Raw genomic sequence first — 24,346 nt, 5'->3', positions numbered from 1 at the left:
GAAGGAAACCTGCCATGCCTACCTGGTCTAGCCTTTACATGGCTCCAGTCCCACACTATGGCTGGCGCTTAATGCCCTCAGTCAAAAAGTTGTGGGTTCAAGTCCCACTCCAGGGACTTGAGCACATAAATCTAGGCTGACACTCCAGTGCAGTGGAGAAGGAGTGCTGCACTGTCAGAGGTGCCGTCTTTTGGATGAAATGTTAAACCGAGGCCCCGTCTGCTCTCTCAGATAGATGTAAAAGATCCTATGGCACTATTTCGAAGAAGAGCAGGGGAGTGATTCCTGGTGCCTTGGCCAACATTTATCCCTCAATCAACATTACTAAAACAGATTATCTGGTAATTATTACATTGCTGTCGGTGGGAGCTTGCTGTGCGCAAATTGACTGTCACCTTTCCCACATTACAACAGTGACTACATGACAAAAGTACTTAATTGGCTATAAAGCACTTTGAGACGTCCGGTGGTCATGAAAGGCGCTATATAAATCCAAGTCTTTCTTTCCTTCATGAGAACTAGGAATGGCCAATAAACACTGTCTTGCCAGCATTACCAGCATCCCAAGAACAAACTTAAAAAACTGTCATTTTGTGAGGCTGAGTATTGGCTTGGTTTCCAAAAGTTCATATCAGTTGAAATATTTCCCAGAGATGTTTCCTGAAGGAAGTAGAATACACTTTAAATGGAGAATAAATCTCATTGTAAAATGGTGCTTTTGGAAGGATGGTCAGTGAAGCGGATTGCGGAAGAGCACCAAAACCACAACAGTGATGTAGTGTATATAAATATTTAAAACAAAAAAAATGCTTTTCTCTCCCGGTGGAATTGCAACACTCTGGTTGACCTTTCAAGAGATATTCTTCCTCCACACTCAGGCCCAAGCATTAACACCACTTAAGACGACAAGAACACAAAAACTAAAAGGAGGAGTAGGCCATTTGTCCCCTTGAGCCTGCTCTGCCATTCAATAAGATCATGGCTGATCTTCTACCTCAACTCCACTTTCCTGCACTATCCCCATATCCCTTGATTCCCTTCATATCCAAAAATCTATCGATCTCTGTCTTGAATATGCTCAATGACTGAGTCTCCACAGTCCTCTGGGGTAGAGAATTCCAAAGATTCACAACCCTCAGTGAAGAATTTTCTCCTCAACTCAGTCCAAAATGGCCGACCCCTTATTCTGAGACTGTGACCCCTGTGGTTCTAGACTCCCTAGCCAGTGGGAACATCCTCCCTGTCAAGGTAAGAATTTTGTATGTTTCAATGAGATCACCTCTCATTCTTCGAAACTCTAGAGAATATAGGCCTAGTCTACTCAATCTCTCCTCATAGGACAATCCCCCCTATCCCAAGAATCAGTAACTTAATTTCCTGTTAAGGCAGCCACATAAAGACCTTCAGAAACTGCTTACCTGAAATCAATTGGTTAACACCTGACGCTGCAATTAGCCAGTATCGGTCAGCACATTTAAAATACAAATTAACGAACATTAAAATCCAAAAAACAAGCAGTCTTGTTCAAACCAGGATTCCAGATCACACTGATGTGATCACTGTCCATTCCACTGATTGATATTCTGATAATTCAGTATTAACATCCTTGAAGCTCAGTGTTGAGGCACTCCCAGTCCTTATCACCATGTGCCATCAGCCTTGGACCTTGCTGCATTTTGATGGTCATTGATACAGACTTAAAGATCAGCATGTGTGAATGAAATCTCCATCTGACCAATTGACTTTTTGCAGGAGTTGCTGCTATCACCTGATCAGTGTTGGCCAATAGATTTCTTGCAGGGTCAGGTGTTAATTAAGGTTGAGCAGGCAATTCCTGGCAGCATTTAAGCAGCCTGTAGCAATATGCAGTGCCAGCGTACAAGCCGCCCAATGGTGCACGAGAGAGAGAGAGAGAGAGAGAGAGCGAGCGAGCGCGCGCGCGCGCGCGCGCGCTGAGGGTCAATTGAAATTTTGAGTATTGATTTTGATAGATTTTTGTTCGGTAAAGGTATCGAGGGATACGAAGCAATGGGGTGGCAAATGGAGCTGAGGTGCAGATCAGTCATGATCTAATTGAATGATGGAACCAGCTTGAGGGGCGGAATGGCCTTCTCCTGTTCCTGTGTCTCTATTTAACCTGCTGAAGCATTATGATTCACTGGGCATCATTCTGTTTACTTCTGTACATTCACTGTTCTGACATGTTCTGGTTGTCTTTACATGTCTTCTTCAGGAAGTGCTATTCGCCAATGTTGTTCCTGTGACACTAGTTCTGCAGAGATAGGTTTGTTTGCTTGTCTAAGAGGCCACCTTGCATAACGAAGGGAGGAAGGGTTTTAGAATTGCAGTTCCCGAAAGTGTGAGTGGATAACATCACAGCGAGGGGAATTGGGCTTGAGTGAATGGAGTGTGACGCACATCATGTTGTGTAACATCCATCGCAATCATCAACCCCGCGGTCCCTGGGTGATCCAAGTATATGCCAGCTGGCAGTTGGTGAGGGCTTATCTTCTTGACTTGTCTCCGGTCTTCATTCTGCCCTTGACCCTCCCACCCTCAAGGTCTGTCTAGAGGTTAGGTACAGACTGTGCAAATGCGGGGAGGGGAGGAGAGGAGAAAGATGTCTTTCTTCACCACTCCGCTGCCTGTTCATCAGCGCTCTCCTCACTGGGGCAACACGAGGAGTGAGATCTGTCATCCAGGAGAGTGAAGCCCGTTTAAATGTACAGGAGCTGCATTTAGAAAAGAAAGACTTGCATTTATATAGCGCCCTTTCCAACCACCAGATGTCTCCAAGTGCTTTACAGCCAATGAAGTGTAGTCACTGTTGTAATGTGGGAAATGCAGCAGCCAATTTGCACACAGCAAGTTGCAATATGATAATCTGTTTTTTTGATTGAGGGGTAAATATTGGCCAGGACACTGGGATAACTCCCCTGCTCTTCTTCGAAATAGTGCTATGGGATCTGTTACGCTCACCTGAGAAACCAAGGCCCCATCCGCTCTAACATCTCATCCGAAAGACAGCACCTCTGACAGTGCAGCACTCCCTCAGCACTGCACTGGAGTGTCAGCCTAGATTTATGTGCTGAAGTCCCTGGAGTGGGATTTGAACCCACAACCTTCTGACTCAGGTGAGAGTGCTGCCCACTGAGCCACAGCTTATACTTAGGAGTGAGATGCATAAAAGCCAGGTTCCATTTTAAAACTAAAGTCAGTGAATCTAATTCCAAAATCACCGAGTTTTGACGTGCCTGTAATTGCGGCCAAAACATTGCAGCGACACAGGCTTCACAGCCAGCAGTTGTCCTCAATGGATAGTGGCAGCGAGAAAGTGATTTTTGAGAGAACAGAATATCTTCACGCACGGTATTGTGAGGGGGGTACACTAAAGTCTCGAGCGGGAAAGTTCGTCAATGGGATTGTGAATCTGTCCACTTGAAAATGTGGCAGGAAAATCTTTTTAACTGTTCCCTCATTGTCCCCTGAAAGCTGGCTTTAATCTGACTGCGGAGCCTGGGAGATCCGAGTCAAGCTGATTGGGCCGCCGGCCGCTGTGCTTTTCAGCTTGCCTTTTGAAGTGGGTCGGGGCCGGGAGCAGTGGGCTCCTCTGTGCTGTCTTCATCCCTCGCTGGGTGGACCGAGTGAATCCCGATACCCCTGCTCGAGTTCTTGCCTGTCATGATACGTTTGCAACATCGTGAGGTAATTAAGAGCCAGTTTGGGGTTTTAGTCTGCACAAGTGACATGGAGCATTCCTGTCACAGAAAAATATCATCTCAGGGTGCAGTGGCGGGGACAGGGTGGGCAAGAAGGGAATGCTACATTTACAGGTTTTGTCTTGGATTTGAAAAGAGTCGGAGTTAAATGCCGTTTTGGTTAACTGCTTGCTCCCACCTTCCTTCCCTGCAGGCGCTGACTCTCACTGGGCCATGGTTGCCACAGGTTCACAACTATTTTAGATAGAACTTTAAGTCAAATACTCCCTTTTAGTCATTATCATCATAAGTCCCTCGAAGTGAGGATGACTTGCTTCCACGCCAAAAAAGAGATGAGTTCACAGGTGTTTCAATGAAGGACCTAATATTTGGAGTCCCAAACAACATCCTGAAGGGTGGAAGATGCCTGTGGTGGATTTTTTTAACGTGTGGTGACCGTTGCACACCAGCCACCACACAGGCTTGACAGAGCTTGGTCTTGGTCCAGTGGCAAGGATTAACCAGGACGACTGGAGACCTGCTCTGCTGCACAGACCTAGTACGCACACATATCGCAGTGTGGGCTGGTCCGTGCTGCCCCTGGGCCCACGCCTCTTCTGGCCCCGAACTCACGCCTCTCCTGGACCCCGATCACTTCCCTCTGCAATCTTTTGCCACTCCTGCTGTACCTGCCCACGCTCCAAGCACCGGCCTGGAACTTGATGACGTCCCTCTTAGCTGCCGTCGTGCTGTACCTTGCAGCGGTACACCGCCACACTGCCCATGGCCGCTCGCCGCTCCTTTTATGGCCCCGACCTGCCGCTGATGGTCTCTCACAGGTTGGGGATGCCACGCCTTATTTAGTAAAGGGCCCTCGAACCCATACATTTACAAATCAACTGGCAACCTTGCCAAATCAAATTCAAATTCTGTCTCTGGGGGGTGGTGATGCACTCCGGTGCCTACCTCCCACAGAATGCCGCAAGAGCCACTGGTGCCCATTCTATTCATGAGTGAGCCAAGAGGTAGCGTGCCAGACTGCAACTTGACCATGGGAGCCATTGCAGCCTTTGTCCGCCAGCCACAGTTTCCAGCCCAGAGGAAGGGGTGACCACTGAATAAGGATCAGGAATGGACCTTTGTTTTATTCCAGCAGCAGAGATTTGAATTTTATCACCCCAACTGCCACCCTGGCTGGGGGCACGTACCTCAGCACAGACTTGGGATTGAGCAGAGTCCTAGTGACTCAGCCCCACACCAAGTGGTGCCTTTACCTACTGTGAGCTGTTGGGACAGAAGCTGACGTCTTTTAGCCATGGTTAGGTAAAAGCTCTTAAAGGGGCCCTGTCTTTAAGCAATGAGGGACATAGCTGTGCATCCTCTTTTGTTCAAGTTGTCACAAGTTAGCAAGAGGACAACACAAGTGTGTTTTTTTTAAAAGTGATTGTGCCAGGTATTTGTGGACACGTGAAAACTGACTGCTGACATCGCCCTTTGACTTGCTGTGCCTTTAATCTTCAAGAGGTGACGTGGGTGGTGTGAAGGGGCCTGGTTTTCATTGAATCCTCAGTTCCTGCTTCGTCCTGGGGAGAACCTAATGTGCAGAAACTGTCTTAAATTTGGAAATAATTGGTAATTAAAGCAGGCATTGCCATCTTTGATGGAAGCTGCTAATCCATAATCTTAAGTACCTTAAAATGTTTCCTTATTTTCCTTTCAAGGCTCTGTTCAGTCACCTTGAAGACACATTTAAATCCAAACAAAACAACACACTCTTTGGCTGGAAATGTAATTCCGGTGGGGTAATTGCTCCACCAGTTACTCTCCCCGGATCAGCTCGAGTCTGCGAAAAGGATACTGCATTTGGAGTTGGTTTGTGAGCTGAACAAATGTTATAAATTTGTCATGTATGGTTCACAGAAAAAGACATTGTTATTTACATTTCAATAATTCTGGCTCCCCCAGTGGTCCAGTGAAGTCGCATTTAGCAGCAAATGCCCAGTATTGTGTTGCGTTAAAAGGTTTATTTCTCAAAACACAAAGAGCTGTTTAATTATGAGCCTGTAATCAAAACTGGGAGTGAGACTATATAGAGAAACATTCCTGCAATGTGTGGGGGTGACACTTTACACAGAAACATTCCTGCACTGTGTGAGAGTGACACATTATACAGAAACATTCCTGCACTGTGTGAGAGTGACACTTTATACAGAAACATTCCTGCACTGTGTGGGAGTGACACTATATAAAGAAACATTCCTGCATTGTGTGAGAGTGACACTATATCAAGAAACATTCCTACACTGTGTGAGAGTGACACTACATAAAGAAACATTCCTGCACTGTGTGAGAGTGACACTAGATACAGAAACATTCCTGCACTATGTGGGAATGACACTTTATACAGAAACATTCCTGCACTGTGTGGGAGTGACACTTTATACAGAAACATTCCTGCACTGTGTGGGAGTGACACTATATAAAAAAACATTCCTGCACTGTGTGAGAGTGACACTGTAAAAAGAAAAATTCCTGCACTGTGTGAGAGTGACACTATATAAAGAAACATTCCTGCACTGTGTGAGAGTGACATAATATAAAAAAACATTCCTGCACTATGTGGGAGTGACACTATATAAATAAACATTCCTGCACTGTGTGGGAGTGACACTTTATAAAGAAACATTCCTGCACTGTGTGAGATTGACACTATATAAAGAAACATTCCTGCACTGTGTGGGAGTGACACTATATAAAGAAACATTCCTGCACTGTGTGGGAGTGACACTATATAAAGAAACATTCCTGCCCTGTGTGGGAGTGACACTTTATACAGAAACATTCCTGCACTGTGTGAGAGTGATACTTTATACAGAAACATTCCTGCACTGTGTGAGAGTGACACTTTATACAGAAACATTCCTGCACTGTGTGAGCGTGACACTTTATACAGAAACATTCCTGCACTGTGTGAGAGTGACACGACATACAGAAACATTCCTGCACTGTGTGGGAGTGACACTTTATACAGAAACATTCCTGCACTATGTGGGAGTGACACTATATCAAGAAACATTCTTGCACTGTGTGAGAGTGACACTATATAAAGAAACATTCCTGCACTGTGTGAGAGTGACACCATATCAAGAAACATTCCTACACTGTGTGAGAGTGACACTATATACAGAAACATTCCTGCACTGTGTGGGAGTGACACTTGCTACAGAAACATTCCTGCACTGTCTGGGAGTGACACGTTATACAGAAACATTCCTGCACTGTGTGAGAGTGACACTATATAAAGAAATATTCCTGCACTCTGTGAGAGTGACACTATATAAAGAAACATTCCTGCACTGTGTGAGAGTGACACTATATAAAGAAACATTCCTGCACTGTGTGAGAGTGACACTTTATACAGAAACATTCCTGCACTGTGTGGGAATGACACTTTATACAGAAACATTCCTGCACTGTATGGGAGTGACACTTTATACAGAAACATTCCTGCACTGTGTGAGAGTGACACTATATAAAAAAACATTCCTGCACTGTGTGAGAGTGACACTATAAAAAGAAACATTCCTGCACTGTGTGAGAGTGACACTATACAAAGAAACATTCCTGCACTGTGTGAGAGTGACATAATATAAAAGAAACATTACTGCACTATGTGGGAGTGACACTATATAAAAAAACATTCCTGCACTGTGTGAGAGTAACACTATAAAAAGAAACATTCCTGCACTGTGTGAGAGTGACACTATATAAAGAAACATTCCTGCACTGTGTGAGAGTGACATAATATAAAAGAAACATTACTGCACTATGTGGGAGTGACACTATATAAAAAAACATTCCTGCACTGTGTGAGAGTGACACTATATAAAGAAACATTCCTGCACTGTGTGAGAGTGACACTATATAAAGAAACATTCCTGCACTGTGTGAGAGTGACATAATATAAAAGAAACATTCCTGCACTGTGTGGGAGTGACACTTTATACAGAAACATTCCTGCACTGTGTGGGAGTGACACTTTATACAGAAACATTCCTGCACTGTGTGGGAGTGACACTATGTACAGAAACATTCCTGCACTACATGAGAGTGACATAATATAAAGAAACATTCCTGCACAGTGTGGGAGTGACACTATATAAAGAAACATTCCTGCACTGTGTGGGAGTGACACTTTATAAAGAAACATTCCTGCACTGTGTGGGAGTGACACTATATAAAGAAACATTCCTGCACTGTGTGGGAGTGACACTTTATACAGAAACATTCCTGCATTGTGTGGGAGTGACACTATGTAAAGAAACATTCCTGCACTGTGTGAGAGTGATACTTCATAAAGAAACATTCCTGCACTGTGTGAGAGTGACATTATATAAAGAAACATTCCTGCACTGTGTGGGAGTGATACTTTATAAAAAAACATTCCTGCACTGTGTGCGAGTGATACTATATGAAGAAACATTCCTGCACTATGTGGGAGTGACACTTTATGCAGAAACATTCCTGCAATGTGTGGGAGTGACACTATATAAAGAAACATTCCTGCACTGTGTGGGAGTGACACTATATGCAGAAACATTCCTGCACTGTGTGGGAGTGATACTATATAAAGAAACATTCCTGCACTGTGTGGGAGTGACACTATATAAAGAAATATTCCTGCACTGTGTGGGAGTGATACTTTATAAAGAAACATTCCTGCACTGTGTGAGAGTGACACTATATAAAAAAATATTCCTGCACTGTGTGGGAGTGATACTTTATAAAGAAACATTCCTGCACTATGTGGGAGTGACACTATATACAGAAACATTCCTGCACGCTGTGGGAGTGACACTATGTAAAGAAACATTCCTGCACTGTGTGGGAGTGATACTTTATAAAGAAACATTCCTGCACTGTGTGGGAGTGACACTATGTAAAGAAACATTCCTGCACTGTGTGGGAGTGATACTTTATAAAGAAACATTCCTGCACTGTGTGAGAGTGACATTATATAAAGAAACATTCCTGCACTGTGTGGGAGTGATGCTTTATAAAGAAACATTACTGCACTGTGTGAGAGTGACACTATATAAAAAAATATTCCTGCACTGTGTGGGAGTGATACTTTATAAAGAAACATTCCTGCACTATGTGGGAGTGACACTATATACAGAAACATTCCTGCACGCTGTGGGAGTGACACTATGTAAAGAAACATTCCTGCACTGTGTGGGAGTGATACTTTATAAAGAAACATTCCTGCACTGTGTGGGAGTGACACTATGTAAAGAAACATTCCTGCACTGTGTGGGAGTGATACTTTACAAAGAAACATTCCTGCACTGTGTGAGAGTGACATTATATAAAGAAACATTCCTGCACTGTGTGGGAGTGATACTATATAAAGACACATTCCTGCACTGTGTGGGAGTGACACTATATGCAGAAACATTCCTGCACTGTGTGGGAGTGATACTATATAAAGAAACATTCCTGCACTGTGTGGGAGTGACACTATATAAAGAAATATTCCTGCACTGTGTGGGAGTGATACTTTATAAAGAAACATTCCTGCACTGTGTGAGAGTGACACTATATAAAAAAATATTCCTGCACTGTGTGGGAGTGATACTTTATAAAGAAACATTCATGCACTGTGTGGGAGTGATACTTTATAAAGAAACATTCCTGCACTGTGTGGGAGTGACACTATATAAAGAAACATTCCTGCACTGTGTGGGAGTGACACTATATACAGAAACATTCCTGCACTCTGTGGGAGTGACACTATATAAAGAAATATTCCTGCACTGTGTGGGAGTGATACTTTATAAAGAAACATTCCTGCACTGTGTGGGAGTAATACTTTATAAAGAAACATTCCTGCACTGTGTGGGAGTAACACTATATAAAGAAACATTCCTGCACTATGTGGGAGTGACACGTTATACAGAAACATTCCTGCACTGTGTGAGAGTGACACTATATAAAGAAACATTCCTGCACTGTGTGGGAGTGACACTATATAAAGAAACATTCCTGCACTGTGTGGGAGTGACACTATATAAAGAAACATTCCTGCACTGTGTGAGAGTGACACTACATACAGAAACATTCCTGCACTGTGTGGGAGTGACACTATATACAGAAACATTCCTGCACTATGTGGGAGTGACACTATATACAGAAACATTCCTGCACTATGTGGGAGTGACACTATATACAGAAACATTCCTGCACTCTGTGGGAGTGACACTATATACAGAACCATTGTTACACTGTGTGGGAGTGACATACACCAGACCATTGTTGCACAGTGTGGCGGCCCAGCCCGGAAATTGGCGCGGTCCCAGCCTGCAAGACCATCAGCAGCCGGGGCCAGTAGAGGGAGCAACGTGTAGCGGCATGCCACTGCAGGGAGCAGCGCGTCCTGCTGCAGGAGGGCGACGGCTGCGAAGCCAGTGCGGGCAGGCACAGCAGGAGGGGCAAAGGAGCGGCAAGAGTTTTAGAATGAAGTGACTGGGCCCAGGAGAGGCGTGAGTTTGGGGCTCAAAAGAGGCAAAGGTCCAGGCGCAGCAGAGCTGGTCTTCAGTTGTCTTGGTTAATCCTTGCTACTGGACCAAGACCGAGCTCTGTCACACCCGTGTGGTGGCTGGTGTGCAATGACCACCACACATTAAAAAAATCCACGCACAGACATCTTCCACCCTTCAAGATGTAGTTCGGGATCTGGAATATTAGATCCTTCATTGAAACACCTGTGAACTCATCTCTTTTTGGCATGGAAGCAAGTCATCCTCGCTTCGAGGGACTGCCTATGATGATGATGATGTGGGAGTGGCATATATACAGAATTATTCCACAGTTTACTGGAAGGAAGTGAGGAAACAGTTAACAAACATTCAAGTATTTTCTTTTTTTCTGAGAAATTTATTGACTAAGAGATCTAGCATTGAAGTTCAAGCCTGATGATGACTACGTGATCCTTGTGCAAATATTCCACTGATTTCAGCGATTGTTTTTTTGCCTTCATCGAGCGCTGCCTCCAGTAACCACAGCAACAGCAGGCAGGCAGGCCTTTCCGAGTTGTATTTCATTACTGGCTGTTTAAATTCTGCGCTCTAACAGCTGCTGGTGTCTGATACTGGGCTCTGAAGATTGGTGTTCAAGCTGTAATTCTCCTGATGCAATGATAAAGGTTCAGTTCAACTTCTGTTTGCCCTGTTGTGACATTTCCTCTGTTCACTATCTCACCTGAAGGTGCCAGCTCTTTCTGGAGGGGCTTGGGGATAGCGTGCATGCAGGGTGTGTTTTGGTGGCTTGCTGAAGCGACCATTTTCCTAGTTGGGATGGGGAATGTCAGGCTTGTCAACTGTGTAAGGCATCATGGCCGAGATCGATGCTGTCCCCAACTAGTGTGTAGATGCATTCACCTTCCGCCAGGAGTTTCTGAATTGCAATCAGTAACAGGATCCCTGTCTGATATTCTTTTTTTTGGGGGGGGAGGGGGGAGGGTGGGGAGTTGGAGTGGCCAAGAACTGCTGGGTCAGAGTTCTTGGGTGACCCTGGGACCACCCATGCTGAATGGCCATCCCGGTAGCTACAATGCTGTCAGGGCCTGTGACTTGGTTGTCAAAATGGCTGTCGTTTCATGTTGCACCTATGATAACAGCAAATTATTGGGGAGGAAGGAAGATACAGTAGAGGAAGAATTGACAGATGATTTATTGCTGATGAAGCATCTATTTAGCGTTGTGTATCGTACCTGATGCTTGGCTGCATCTTGATGATGGGAAGATATTTGTATGCAAGTGTTTGTGTACTGGGAGAGGGGTGAAGGCTTGCAGTACAGGTACTTGTTGCTTTGAACAAAATTAAATGGCCATTCAGAATAGCTGTGATCTGAAAGGAGAAAGCCCCGTGTGCCCTGGTGGACGGAGATACTGAAGGATGCAGGCTCTTTTGCGTTAGAGCTTGTGGCCTGGGAGTGTAACGCCAAAACAACTCCCCTGCATCTTTGCCCCTCTTTTCACATCTCAGCCTGAACCAAACCAGAGGAGCCTCGGGCAGAACGATAAAATAGGGAAGAAACATGCAGGGGAGTTGTTCCTTTTTCTACACGTGCATTGTGTCCTGTGTTTCCTTCTTCAGTTGGAAATGTTCAGCTTTTAAGGATACAGTCTGGGGTTGGGCTGAGTTCCCTTGGGTGAAACGTTATATAAAAAGGAGGGCAATAAACCGGAGGGTTGTTTGTTTAAATGAGAAGGGACTTGGCCTTTTCAGCCTGAAAAGGAGGCGTCTCAGAAGCGATCTCACATAGGTGGAGTACAACCCGCAATAGCACTGTGTTAGTGTTGACGTGATTCACTGTACTGTATTTGCTTCATGGGTTCTTTGCTTAAAAATTCATAGCAACATATTGCTATGAAGAACTAGTTAGTTTATTAGCAAAGGTTTAACAATCACACTACACATTACCAATTCATCCACCAGGCTCACAACTGCATATCATTGTGGGTGACCTAGACCCAACTGACTGGGGTTTTATTGACTCTTGTGAACATCATGTGACTGGCTCAGCCACTCACAATGCAACAACTCTACAATTATTTCAGTTGAATCTGTAAATCAAATGCCCCCTTATTAAAGGGGCATCAAAACCGACTAATGAACAAATTAAACTTTAGACATTAAACTTAACTCCAGTCGCTCCAGTGCCCACCTGTCGCAGAAGGCCGCAAGCGTACTGGTGGACACCGCAGCAACTCTACAACTATTTTAGTTGTGAACATTAAACAAGTGCCCCCTGATTAAAGGGGGGGTCATACTCCAAAAACTTTTCAAGCGCCCCCTTGTTTTTTTTTGAGGGCACCATGAAACACACATTATACAAGTGCCCCCTGGCTAATAGGGGGGGGGGGGGGCGGCACTAAGGAGACAAATTAAACTTTAAACATTAAGGTTGCCGGGGGTGATGATGCACTCCAGTCCCTCCGGCGCCCACCTCTCACGGAATGCCACGAGCGTACCGGTGTACACCCAACAACTCTACAATTATTTTGGTTGTAAAACAATAAATCAAGTGCCCCCTGATTAAAAGGAGCGGGGGGGGGGGAGGCGGGGGGAACACACCAAACATTTTCAAACAAGTGCCCCCCCCTTTTGTTTTGTTTTCTTAAATTTATTTTTCGGGCACTAAAAAACACAAATTATACAAGTGACCCCTGGCTAAAAGGGAGGGGGTTCACTAAAACCGGCAAATTAAACAAATTAAACTTTAGACATATAACTCAAATTAACATTTGGTTGCCGGGGGTTGATGATGCACTCCAGTCCCTCTGCTGCCCACCTGTCGCGGAAGGCCGTGCGCGTACCGGTGGACAACGCAACAATTCTACAAACCTGTGAGCATACATTACACCCGCTATGAGGTGTGGATGATAAAACTGCTATGCAATATATACTAACAGCAAAATCTCCCAGTAATTGGGATTCTCCCTATTTCTCCAGAGACACCTACCGACTTGATTGGCCCCTACAACATAATGGAGTAATTAAATAAGTGTTGTCTGTCTCTGTTATAGAGCAAATCAATTCAAAAGCACTAAAAAGGGCTGATGGCAAATTGTGAACATTAAGATGACAACGCTTCCACCTCCCATATAGCCTGAAATAGTCAGTGTACTTAATGTGTTATGAGCGATGCATTTGTAAAAGGGACAAAGACTAAATTTACATTTTTTGATGCAAAACTTTCCCTTCGTGAATATCTTTGGAATATACAGGAAGCACCCCATAAATATGGCTTTATTGAAATTTAGTAACATTCATTCAATGGTAATAGCAAATGGTTAGTGCCATTTGCCTGATATAGGGCACTGCCCATGCTGAGCATGGGTGGTATAAGGGTTGGGGACTGTATATAGGGTAGTAAACGACATGGAAAAGCTAATCCAGAATACTGCTATAAATTACACAGTAGGAGTAGAACTAGAGGAAATTAGGACTGATATCAGAAGGCTCTTGTTCGTTGTCTTGATCGACACATTGGGATGGACTTATGGGCAGAGTGGTGGGGATGAAAGCCTTGGAGTCAATTAAAAAACCATTAGATAAAACAGTGGAGCATTGAGTTGTTCCGGATGGATCAATGAATATTTTGCTGAATGGCCTTCCTCATTTGCAAGTATCTTGTGATCTCCTGAAGAGATCTGCTGAACCAATCTCGAGGCGAATGCCCATCGCTACCTTCTCAGGGCACCTGGAGATGGATAATAAATGCCAGCGCCGACCCCTTCCCGAGAACCAAATATATTCTGCCTTCTGGATACAGGCATGAGGAGGCCCATACTGTGCGTCTACGAACTTGTGTCAGGAGCACTGAGCGACATTAACGTCGAACGATGCCTCAAGGCACTTCAGCGAGACATCATCAGATAAGGAACGAGTTATTTGGAAAGGTGACCAAAGAGGCGGGGTTTAAGGAGGAGAGGGAAACGGTGGTGGAGGGGTTTAGGAAGGAGATTTCAGAGCATGGGGCCTGAACGGCTGCAGACACGGCCACCCATGGAGAGGGGGTGCGGGGGATGCTCTAAAGGCCAAGGTGGAGGAATTGAGAATCGGGGTGTGTGGGGGTTGTAGGGCTGGAGGATTCTCACAAAAATAAGCAGGGGTGAGGACATGAGGAATTTATACACGCGGCTGAGAGTTCTACATTGAAGTCATTGATTGGTGGGGAGAGGGGCTGAGAGCCAATATAGGTCACTGAGGACAGCGTGCAGGATAGGATATGGGCATCAAAGTTTTTATGATGATCTGTTTGTGTAGAATGAATGATGGCAGTTTAAAAAAAAAATTTGTTCCTGAGATGTGAGCATCGCTGGCAAGGCCAGCATTTATTGCCCATTTCTGCTTGCCCTTGAGAAGGTGGTGGTGAGCCATCGCTGCAGTCCGTATGGTGAAGATACTCCCACAGTGCTGTTGGGGAGGGAGTTCGAAGATTTTGACTCAGCGACAATGAAGGAACGGCCAATATACTTCTAAGTCAAGGTGATGGTGTTTCCATGCGCCTGCTGCCCTTGTCCTTCTAGTTGGTAGAGGTCGCAGATTTGGGAGGTGCTATCAAAGAATCCTTGACGAGTTGCTGCAGTGCATCTTGGAGATGGTACACACTGCAGCTAAGGTGTGCCAGTGGTGGAGGGAGTGAATGCTTAAGGAGGTGGATGGACGCTAATCAAGTGGGCTGCTTTGTCCTGAATAGTGTCGAGCTTCTTGAGTGTTGTTGGAGCTGCACTCATTCAGCCAAGTGGAGAGCATACCATCGTGCTCCCGACTTGTGCCTTGTAGAAGGTGGAAAGGCTTTGGGGAGTCAGGAGGTGAGACACTCGCTGCAGAATACCCAGCCTCTGACCCGCTCTTGATGCCAGAGTATTTATGTGGCTGGTCCAGTTAAGTTTCTCGTCAATGGTGACCCCCAGGATGTAAATGGTGGGGGATTTGGCGATGGTAATGCCGTTGAAAATCACATGCCCTCACACCACTAAAAAAAGTGAATAAAAATGGTTCTCGTGCCACATCTATACCACTAACCTATTCCATCTTCTGACAAGCAGGTCAACAGTCCAATATCATTGATTGTCAAGGGGCAGTGGTTAGACTCTTGCTTGTTGGAGATGGTCATTGTCTGGCACTTGTATGGCGAAAATATTATTTTCCACTTATCACCCCAAGCCTGGATGTTGTCCAGGTCTTGTTGCATGTGGGCATGGACTGCTTCATTATCTGAGGAGTTGCAAATGGAACTGAACACTGTGCAATCATCAGCAAACATCCCCACTGTTGGTCTTATGATGGAGGGAGGGTGATTGATGAAGCAGCTGAAGATGGTTGGGCCGAGGACACTGCCCTGAGGAACTCCTGCAGCGATGTCCTGGGGCTGGGATGATTGTCCTCCAACAACCACAACCATCTTCCTTTGTGCTACTTATGACTCCAGCCAGTGGAGAGTTTTCCTCCTGATTCCCATTGACTTCAGTTTTACTAGGGCTCCTTGATGCCACACTCTGTCAAATGCTGCCTTGATATCAAGAGCAGTCACTCTCACCTCACCTCTGGAATTCAGCTCTTTTGTTCAACCCAAACTGAACATCGGTGAGCAGGTTATTGGTGAGTAAGTGGTGCTTGATAGCACTGTCGACAGCATCTTCCATCACTTTGCTGATGATTGAGAGTGGACTGAAGGGCCGGTAAATGGCCAGATTAGAATAGTTCTGCTTTTTGTGGACAGGACATACCCGGGCTAATGTTGAGGACGCCAAGGGCCACTCCTTCCTGACTGTATGTTGCCACCTCTAGTGTGCCTTCCTGCTGGTGGGACAGGACATACCCAGGGTTGGTGATGGAGAAATCTGGCACATTGGCTGAAAGGTATGATTCTGTGAGTATGACTCTGTCAAGCTTGACTAGTCCGCAGGACAGCTCTCCCAATTCCCATACAAGTTCCCAAATGTTAGTGAGGAGGACTTTGCAGGATCTACAGGGCTGGGTGTGTCATTGTCATGTCCAAAGCCAGTGCTGAGGGTGATGACCGGCGGTCTCTCCAGTTTTATCCTGATTGTTTTTTGTTGCAGTTTGTTACAACTGAGTGGCTTGCTAGGCCATTTCAGGGCAGTTAAGGGCACATTGCTGTGGATCTGGAGTCATATATAGGACAGATCGGGTAAGGATGGCAGGTTTCCTTCAGAATCGATGGTCTGGAGTTAACGAAGGATTGGAAGAGGGTTTCAGCACCAGATAGGCTGAGGTGGAGAGGAGGCAGCTGATGTCATGGAACCACGTGCACTGGAGGATCCTCGATTTTATTCTTCGGCCGTGCGGGCTTGGCTGCTCGAAGCAAAAGCAGCAATTGGGGTGCAACAGCCAGGCTCACTTACCCAGGGCCAGGCAGGCCAGGCTCACTCATCCAGGGCCAGGCAGCCCAGGGTCACTAACCCATGGCCAGGTACACTCACCACTCACCCAGGGCCAGGCTCACTCACCCAGGGCCAGGCTCACTAACCCAGGGCCAGGCTCACTCACCCAGGGCCAGGCAGCCCAGGGTCACTAACCCAAGGCCAGGCTCACTAATCCAGGGTCAGGCTCACTCACCCAGGGTCAGGCAGGGACAGATCATCTTGGCCCCTGACTCCTACTGAGTCTGTGTGAATGTGTAGACATTGGGTGAGGGCAAGATTGGGCTTTGCCGTGATACCCCCGTGGTCAAATAACGCACAATACTTGTTGGGCTCACACATGAAGAACGGATACTTTGGGTGAAAGTATTACGGCTTCAGGAGAGGAGAGAATTGGAGAAATAAAATATTTTTTAAAGAGAGTGCCGTGACAGAAAGTTTAAAGCTGTTTTGCAGAGAATTTTGGCTACTCTCCATCACCCCTCCGCTATCAGTTTTATTGTTCTCGACAATCTGACGAGAAATAATAAGACTAATTTCCACACACAAACTCCTGCAACTATTTGCACAAAAATGGCTCTTTTTAAAGAAAGAAATCTGATTTTATTTATTATTTCAGTTTGCTTTTAATATGTGTGTCTTTGATTGTCCTATCTGGGAGTTCTCCAACCGGGAGTCGTTGTTTTAGCGAGGAAAGCACTTCAGTGGTTAGCAGCAGAGTTGTAGTCAGGCTCTGCTTAGACAGTCCTCTCTCTGGCCTTTCGGGAGGGTAATGGGGTCACAATCCCTGCAGAATGCAAAGACCACAAAGTAATATAGCAATGGATCTTAGTCAGGGGAGGCAGTGTGTGGATGTGTATGCTGTTCAAGTGATCCTTCCTGCCGATGCACCCTCTCCCCGTATCCAGATGTTTGTATCTAATCTCCCTCCTCCCCCTGCCATCCCCCAACCCCCTTACTTTCCCCAAGCAGTACATATTGGAGCTCAAGTCGCTGCGTTGTCGGACACAATAACAATGGCTTATATCAAGCGTAAAGGGAAACTGCCCCTCCTTTTTCTCTGCCTCGCTACTGTTTCCCTTTCAAGAACCTTTTTTCTTCTGGCTTCAATGGAGAGCCCTCGTCAGTCCTGTATGAAACCTATTGATGAGTCAAACGAGGAGGATTTTATAACTGCACCCATTGTAACTGCATGGTACTGTTCTCTGCAGACAGTTACTCGAGTGCTGTCTTAGATGCCGTTCGCACTTTCTATCTTGTATTAAAAACCCGGGAGAATAAAAGTTTAAAATAGGATTCCTGGATTTAAAACAAAATAATTGATTGTAGCTTCTAGGCTGATGCACTTTGGCAAGAGAGATGAAACAAGGGTAAACATTTTCAAAATGGAAAATGAATTGGGTGGTGTTGAGGAAAGGATGGGACTCGGCTGTGAGGCCCCGCAAGGTCAAATAGCCTCTTTACACTCCCATTGGGTGAAGTTCAAGCAGCAGCATTGCGCTTGTGTGTGGGCCTCTGAGCGAATGCTTAAAGCAAACAGCAGAAGAAAAGGGTTAATGTTGGCCTGCATCGTGTATTGCCCATCCCTCGTAGTCTTTGCAAAGGTGACAGTCGGTGCGGTGAAGGTACTCACAGTGCTGTTAGGTAGGGAGCAACCTCCCCGCTAAGCTGTGCAGCTGCGCAGCAGTCTGGAGGTCCCATGCATGCCGCTGACCAGCTTTGCAGTGTGAGATTTTGCGCACGCGCGAAATTTTGAATGGGCCGCTCCTATTCCTCATCTACATGCTGCTCCTTGGCAACATTATCCGAAAACACGTCAGCCTATACGTGGAACCTAACGACACCAAGCTCTACCTCACCACCATCTCTCTCGGCCCCTGCACTGTCTATAAATTGTCAGGTTGCTTGTCTGACATCCAGTACTAGATAAGAAGAAATTTTCTCCAATTAAATATTGGGAAGAGTGAAGCCATTGTATTCGGTCCCCGCCACCAACTCCATCCCTCTCCCTGGCAACTGTTTGAAGTTGAACCAGACTGTTCGCAACCTTGGTGCCATATTTGACCTCAAGTTGAGCTTCTGACCACATATCCGCTCCATCACTAAGACCGCCTATTTCCACCTCTGTAACATCGCCTGACTCTGCCCCGTCTCAGCTCTTCTGCTGCTGAAACCCTCATCTATGCCTTTGTTACCTCTAGACTTGACTGTTCCAACGCACAACTGGCTGGCCTCCCATCTTCCACCCTCCATATGCTTGAGCTCATCCAGGACTCGCACCAAGTCCCGCTCACCCATCACCCCTGTGATCGCTGACCTACGTTGGCTCCCGGTCCGGCAATGCCTCAATTAAAAAATTCTCATCTTTGTTTTCTAATCCCTCCATGGCCTTTCCCCTCCCTATCTCTGTAATCTCCTCCAGCCCGACAACCCTCAGTGATCTCTGCGCTCCTCCAATTCTGGCCTCTTGCGCATGCCTAGTTTTAATTGCTCCACTGTTGGTGGCCGTGCCTTCAGTTGCTGAGGTCCTATGCTCTGGAATTCCTTCCCTAAACCTCTCCGACTCTCTACCTCTCTTTCCTCCGTTAAGACGCTACTTAAAAAACTCATCTCTTTGACCAAGCTCTGCCCTAATATCTCCTTATTTGGCTCAGTGTCAAATTTTGTTTGATGATGCTCCTGTAAAGCGCCTTGGGATATTTTGTGATGTTAAAGTTGATATATAATTGCAATTTGTTATTTAGAGGGTTGAGGATAATTGGATCATGGTGTAGCTCAATCCTCCTTTTTTAAAGTCGTACATTTAGTCCTTGTTTTTATATAATTCTTGAGGTTGATATATTTTAATAATTCTTCATAGTTAAACAGCAAAACTGACACAATTTGGGAAGCAGAGGTGGTTGCAATATAGGAGTGTTGCTGCATAAGCTGAGGAACTGGGGGGGGCACAAACCTGATGCACGTCACTGCCACCACTGGCTGGAATGTATAATGACAGCAAGACAAGTATATATAGGCAGTTTCCAAAGAAAGAAAGGTCTTGCATTTATATAGCGCCTTTCATCACAACAGGACATCCCAAAGCGCCTTACAGCCAATTAAGAACTTTTAAAGTGTAGTCACTGTTGTAATGTAGGAAACACAGCAGCCAATTTGAGCACAGCAAGCTCCCTCAAACAGCAATGTGATAAAGACCAGATAATCTGTTTTAGTGATGTAGGTTAAGAGACGAGTATTGGCCAAGACAACGGGGAGAACTCCCCTGCTCTCCTTCCAATAGTGCCATATGATCTTAACATCTGACTTGAACGACCCCACCTCTGACAATGCAGCACTCCCTCAGCACTGCACTAGAGTGCCAGTCTAGATTTGTGCTCAAGTTTTTAGAGTGGAATGGGAACCCACAACCTTCTGACTCAGAGGTGAGAGTGCTGCCCACTGAGCCACAGCTGACACCAATAGAGTCTGAGCAGAGAGCTCCAAATATTTGTTTTTCTCTTCTCCTGAAGGCGCTGAGGGGCTACGTTAACGTGGGTGGGGGCGCGCTGGCAGCCCTCTTGTGCCTCAGCCAAGTTGCCTTTCTTTGTATGACGGTGATTGTCGGCTGGTTATTGGTCCTGGGGGTTATTACAGCCAAGCACAGTCCTGTTCTCGGCCAACCTCCAAGTCTATGGAATTTCCAGCTGGAGCCACTCGACAGTGATCAGGTGCACGAACCCCAGCTGATAGATATATTTTTATCCCCTTCCTGCCCCAGAGGTGCTGAGGCTGATTGCCACAGGCCAGCTGAGCTCAACGGATGCAACACAGACGAGGAATGGGACCTGAGACCTTCTGCTCTCTGGTTCAGGCACTGTTTCGAATCCCAATTTTTACTTCTTAACTCAACCCGTAAGCTCCAAGTCTAAAACCGTTTGACATTTTTGGAAGTAACTGAGGCCATAAAAGCTGTGTGTGGTATGTGTCTTGTCATCAGGGTTGTAGTGAAGGTACGATAACCTAGTTGCTATGGTACTGTCTAACAACCCAGTAGTCTTAAATTTAAATCCGACAATGGTAAATTGTGAAATTGAATTCAGTAAATCTGGCAAATTTAAGTACAAAACTTGAGCGCAAAAAAATCTAGGCTGACACTCCAGTGCTGAGGGAGCGCTGCATTGTCGGAGCTGATGTCTTTCGGATGAGACGGTAAACCGAAACCCATCTGCTCTCTCAGATGGACGTAAAAGATTCCATGGCACTATTTCGAAGATGGAGCTTCATGAGAAGGAGTCATGGGTTGGAGATGGGACTAATTCTGTAACCTGCCCTACCGTCTAACTCTTTATGATAAAGAAATTCAGGTACCAATATGATACCAACTAACTATATCCTCCAGGCGCAGAACTAGTCACCAAAGCTTTATACACAGTGACTGTTGTTTTTTTTTGTTAAATGGCTACTTCAGCTCAGACATGGCAGATTAGGAAGAATTTGTATTGTGCTTACTTAGATTTTGTGACTCAGGCTCTCTAATTTGGAGCATAATCTCTCGCTTCATTTACGTGATGTGGTGTGTGTGGACGCAAAGTCGTCCCACAGGAGGTGTCTGACCTCCAGCCACGTATAGCACGCAGTCTGTGACTGTGATGTTTTTGGAGATTGTGTAAAATGTGAAACTGTACTGCCCATTAGTCAGAACGCCATGGTAAAGGGGAGAGAAATCGCAGCTCATTTATCATGTAGCTTTGTGTATCGCAGCTTACTGAGGGGTGGGGGGGAGGAGGAGAAGTGGGAGGGGTCAGAGGACAGATCTGTCAGTCTAATGCTAACGGCAGCATGTTTGGTACTTTATTTCCTTCTCTCTCCCATGGGGATTTATAATGATTTTCACAAGCTTGGATTCCTAACAGAAACTGGCAGCTTACCCAGTGTTCACTTTCCAGCAGTGACTACTTGCCTGCTGTATCTTTACATTCTGTGCTTCTATTTACAGGGTTCCTGGACTAAGACAAGAGCAGCATTCTGAAGAGGTGAATTTCAGTGAATGTGCAGGGTGCAGCAGAAGCTCTGAAGCATTGGGGTAAATATATAAACATTCATTCCTTTATATATACAATTATTAAGTGACAGTCAAATGAAACAGTAACAGTTTTGGTTGAAAGCTGTGATGAAATATTTCATGATGCACAGGGTGGTGTTCAGATTGGTTTCTGTAACAGTTGCCGCATACACTCAAGTTTGATTATATGTTTTAGGGAAAAAAACAACAGTTAATATATTTGTGCAGTGCATCAAATGATTATTTTATTTATTGCCATCTTCTCGTGTTGTAGGGTGTTTGAAAAGGTAGAAGTGATAGTAGGTAAGGGATGGAGCATTTGGGGCAGGTATGGGAGGGAGCATTTGGGGCAGGTATGGGAGGGAGCATTTGGGGCAGGTATGGGAGGGAGCATTTGGGGCAGGTATGGGAGGGAGCATTTGGGGCAGGTATGGGAGGGAGCATTTGGGGCAGGTATGGGAGGGAGCATTTGGGGCAGGTATGGGAGGGAGCATTTGAGGCAGGTATGGGAGGGAGCATTTGGGGAAGAATCAGACAAAAAGATTGTACCCGTTTGTGTGGACGTTCTGAGAGGCAGCATGGAAGCCCTGACCTGCGTGAGGTCGGGGACATAAAAGGAGCGGCGAGTGGCCTCGGGAGCAGCGTGGAGGCGTATTACTTCAGCCAGCAGCGTGAGCTGGTGCAGGAGGGCGACGGCAGCAAAACGTGACGTCATCGAGGTCCAGGTCGGTGATTGGAACGTGGCAGATACAGCGAGAGACTGTAGAGGGATGTGATCGGGGCCCAGGAGAGGCGTGAGTTCGGGGCCACGGGCCCAGGGGCAGCACGGGCCAGCCCACACTGCGATATGTGTGCGCACTCAGTCCGTGCAGCAGAGCAGGTCTCCAGTCTTCTTGGATAACCCTTGCCACTGGACCAAGACCTAACTCTGTCAAGCCCGTGTGGTGGCTGGTGTGAAACGGCCACCACACGTTAAAAAAATCCACGCACAGGCATCTTCCACCCTTCAAGATTTAGTTCTGGACCTGGAATTTTAGGTCCTTCATTGAAACACCTGTGAACTTATCCTTTTTTGGCATGGAAGCAAGTCATCCTCATTTTGAGGGACTGCCTATGTTGGACGTTCCGAGAATGTTTTCTGCACATGATTCTTTTCATCAGGTACATATTTGCACTTACTTTGTAGCAGGAGGATTTTTAAGTGGCAGATGAATGTATGTAGACATGTTCGATTGTCCATGATATTGTTGTGCCAATGCCTCAGCACTGTTGTGCCACATTCTTCTGTCCACTATTTTAACATTTAATTAAATGACTTAGCAACTCCGTTAACGTAGCAAACAAAGGAATGTCTTTCGAATGGATTAAGTGTTCCCACAGAGCAATCACTTCTGGACTTTGCACTCTCATCAGCTTACACGTTGCTTCCAAAAGCATGCATGCCATTGGCGACAACCAAGTAACATAAAGGAGCCATTTTATGTCGGAACCAAAATGTCGGCAGTGGCGCAGGTACACGGCTGCTACATTTGTGCCTGGCCGCCATTTTGATCTGGCTGAAGGTGAGCTGTTCTTTCGCTGCTGCGAGCCTGCAGTGTTCTTCGTCCCAACACTAGGGGGAGGTCACCGGCCAGAACGAATAAGTAATGAATGCAATTTTGTCGTAACTGTGCATGTATAGTTGTCGCGTTGACCCAAATTGCGCCCCACTCTACAGGCAGGCCGAATGTACCACCAAGAGAATGTGCTGGTTGATGAAACCAGGCAACTGGAGTACAAAGATTGCTGCTTGCTTTCAGAGGAGTGCACTGTGAGAGATAACTTGGATTGGAGGATCACAGTCATACATCACCAGCCAAGTAGCGTGAGCCTGCCTGAGAATAAGCATCTTGCATAGGCCACTAGTCTCCTCCACTGGGGTGAGGTTGCTCTCCACAGTCAGAACGAATGAACTTCAAAGCTCTGAACCAAAAGGCAATCACCACTGCCCCATTACTGCATCTTCTTCCTACACCGTATCGAGCGCCGATTGAAGGCACCGCTATTATTCTGAGCTAAAGAGAACTAAAACTGTATTCCCCCATGGTCTATTGTCGAAAATCAACACAAATTCCACCCCCCACCCTCACGCCATTAAATAAATAAATGCTTTCATGGGTTCCCACACTCTTAATCAATTTTGGTATAAAACTACCATTAGTTAATGTTTTGACATTACCACTTAATTACACTAAGGCAGTCAGTCACAGATAATGGTACACTTTGATGGTGTCATCCGAGCTGGACATTTGGTTACAGTACAACCAGCACCTTCGACACAAAGAAAGAAAGATTTGCATTTATATAGCACCTTTCACAACCACCAGATGTTTCAAAGTGCTTTACAGCCACTGATGTAATGTGGGAAACACAGCAGCCAACTTGCGCACAGCAACATGATAATGATCAGATAATATGTTTTTTGAGGGATAAATATTGGCCAGGACACCAGGGATAACTCCTCTTGCTCTTCTTCGAAATGGTGCCATGGGATCTTTTACATCCACCTGAGAGAGCAGACGGAGCCTCGGTTTAATGTCTCATCTGAAAGACAGCACAGCACTCCCTCAGCACTGCACTGGAGTGTCAGCCTAGTTTTATGTGCTCAAATC

General features: G+C 45.8%; 1 protein-coding gene across 13 annotated transcripts in view; it reads left to right on the top strand.

The window, feature by feature from the left end:
* Positions 1-24,346, top strand: part of nrcama (neuronal cell adhesion molecule a) — a 403,020-nt gene that overhangs the window by 70,559 nt on the left and 308,115 nt on the right. For 12 of the 13 annotated variants that reach the window (XM_070900654.1, XM_070900650.1, XM_070900653.1 and 9 more), the window contains one exon: positions 21,630-21,716. The gene's annotated coding sequence lies outside the window, so the exon portion shown is untranslated. Of the gene's footprint in view, positions 1-3,593; positions 3,706-21,629; positions 21,717-24,346 lie in introns of those variants that run through there. The other variant, XM_070900648.1, reaches the window with a different exon arrangement.

This window comes from Pristiophorus japonicus, chromosome 15 (genome assembly GCF_044704955.1).
Source record: "Pristiophorus japonicus isolate sPriJap1 chromosome 15, sPriJap1.hap1, whole genome shotgun sequence".
NCBI classification, from domain to species: domain Eukaryota; kingdom Metazoa; phylum Chordata; class Chondrichthyes; family Pristiophoridae; genus Pristiophorus; species Pristiophorus japonicus.
The sequence above is the reverse complement of the archived record's forward strand: the minus strand, read 5'-3'. Positions and strand labels throughout refer to the sequence as shown.